This window comes from Carlito syrichta, unplaced genomic scaffold (genome assembly GCF_000164805.1).
Source record: "Carlito syrichta isolate Samal-C Ts95f unplaced genomic scaffold, Tarsius_syrichta-2.0.1 Scaffold135860, whole genome shotgun sequence".
NCBI classification, from domain to species: Eukaryota; Metazoa; Chordata; class Mammalia; order Primates; family Tarsiidae; genus Carlito; species Carlito syrichta.
Window position 1 is genome coordinate 8,013 of NW_007079956.1, and position 2,251 is coordinate 10,263.

The 2,251-nt window shown below is 56.9% G+C and overlaps 1 protein-coding gene across 1 annotated transcript in view; it reads left to right on the forward strand.

Annotated features, from left to right (window-relative positions):
• Positions 1-5: 5 nt before the first annotated feature.
• The window catches only part of ERBB2 (erb-b2 receptor tyrosine kinase 2), a 25,402-nt gene continuing 23,156 nt past the window's right edge, over positions 6-2,251 (forward strand). Inside the window, exon 1 of the mRNA XM_021708353.1 lies at positions 6-27. The gene's annotated coding sequence lies outside the window, so the exon portion shown is untranslated. The remainder of the gene's footprint in view (positions 28-2,251) is intronic.

A 2,251-nucleotide genomic window follows, 5' to 3' on the forward strand; every position in this document is an offset into this window, starting at 1 on the left:
TGCCCCCCGGAGCCGCGGGCACCCAAGGTGGGTCTGGCGTGGGGAGGGGATGGAGCAGGGACGGGACCCTGCCGCCTGGGTCCCCGCACACTGTTCCTGGGAGCAGAGGGGCTGGGACCTGCTCTCCCACCCGGAATTTTGGGACAGTCGAGGCGTTTGGGGCCGGCGGGCCTTCAGACAGGAGAGGGCAAAAGAAGGGGGCGCGCGGGGGGGGGGCGGTTACACTGCAGCGGGTCGAGTTGGCCCCTTCGGGAGACTGGCGCTTTCCAGACTCCGAGGGAGCCCCGGGAACTTGTCAAAAAAGTTCTCTGAAATTGTCCAGAAAGTTTTTCCCCAGAGGGTGTGCTGCGTAGTGCGCGCGCGCGTTTCCCCCTTCTTGAGCCTCCCCATGCTTTCTCAAAGCTGCTCCAGTTGGCAGCCTCCACCTCCGGACTGGACTGGGCTGGATTCCTTGGGGGGGTCCCCTCGGCCCTTCCCCTCCCCCGCCCCGTCTCGCCCCACTTCGGCCCATTGAGTTCGGTTACTCCTGCTTCAGGGAGGGTCGGGTGTGGAGGGGGAGGGGTGGGGAAAGCGACCTGTCCTGCTGGAGACGAGGAGGACAGGGTGGCCCAGGCACTGCAGAATTGCCTCTTGCTGGGGTCTGGGTTGGGGGCGGGGAAAGACGTTTGTTTAGAACAAATTTCTTTAGGGCCAGTTTAGGGAGTGTGCTTTGTGACTTTTGGAGCGCATGGGCCATGGAGGGGGTGGTGGTGGGTTTCCTGGAATGTAGAGTTGGGGGGTTCCCAGGGAGAGATTGCTAGGCAGTTGGCCAGGGGAGGGAAGCTCAGATGGGGTTATACGGAGGGCTGGGTTGCCCCGCTGCCTTTTCCTGCATGCTGTGTGTGGGGAAGGCGACGTGAGAACCGTGTGTGTCCTGCCCCATCTGTCCACCTGTATGCAGGCAGGATTAAAGCTCACATGTACCCCGGGCCAGGTCTCTGTAAATGGCGTTCTGCTAGAACAAACTATGGCCGCGCTGCCAGCATGCCCATTTTCCAGGCTCAAGGAGGCTAAGTTGCAGCCAGCGGTGAGGCCAGTGTTGGACCCCAAGCAGTGCCACCCCCAACCACAAATTTGAAATCCCTGTATTATCAACCTGGAACAGTGGGGGATGCTGCTTCCTGCATCTTTGGGTTGTTAGGAAGACAAAATGAGAGTGTTCTGGGAGCGGTGGGTGGTCTCCGTAGGTCAGGGAGTCAGGGGAGGGGGTGGGTGTCATCTTGTCTGTGTGTTGCCCGAGGGACTCTGTCAGTGCGGTGCTGGGTTATCTGAGGGGTGTCCATGTGTGTCTGACTCTGTGTGTCTATGCTAGTGTGTTTCCGAGTTGTGTGGTCTGTGTGTTTGTGTGTCTGGGCTTTGAGTTGCCATACAGCAGTTTGCCTGGTGACTTCGGGACACAGGCTGAACTCTGTCCTCTCAAGGAGCTCTCTCAATGTGACCAGATGCGACATAAACACAGGGAGGGGGCCTTCTGGCTGGGGAAGAAGGCTCTTCTCTTCCCATGAGCCCATCCTTCTCCTCCCTGTCTCCCAGGCGGGCATCTTCACCTCTGACCTTCTGATGAGAAGGGTGAGGCTGGGCTGAGTTGTCAGGCAGAGCCACTGCCCTGTCTCTCCCGGTGGCCTGGGAGTTGACCAGGCTGGGAGTGGCAGTGGCTTCTCTGGACAGGGACCTCCTCCTGTCTTTACCCCTCAACCTGCACTGCCGGGTGTCTGGTGTGGGAGATGGTTAAAAAGGCAGTGTACCACCCAGCTGCCTCAAGCACTGATTATATTCCAGGAAAAGAGAGACCTGGGGAAGGTCCATAGGGTTAGGATTTTGCTGAGAGGTCAAGGTTTTGCATATTGCAGCAAACACATCCTTTTAATTTTGCAGAGTTCATTCATATTTTAATTCCAGTATGACTTCCTCAATAGCCTTCTTTTTATGATATTTAGGGAAAGTACTCATTTTATTTTATTTTATTTTATTTTATTTATTTATTTATTTTGAGTTGGCGTTTCACTCCGTCGCCCAGACTGGAGTGCAGTGGCCGCTCCCGGCCACCGCAGCCTTGACCTGCTGGGCTCCAGCGATCCTCATGCCTCAGCCTTCCAAGGAGCTGGAACTACAGGCGCGCACTACACCCCCGGTTAATTTTTGATTTATTGTAGAGATGAGGTCTCGTCAAGTTGCCCAGGCGGGTCTCGAACCCGCGGACTCAGGCAATCCA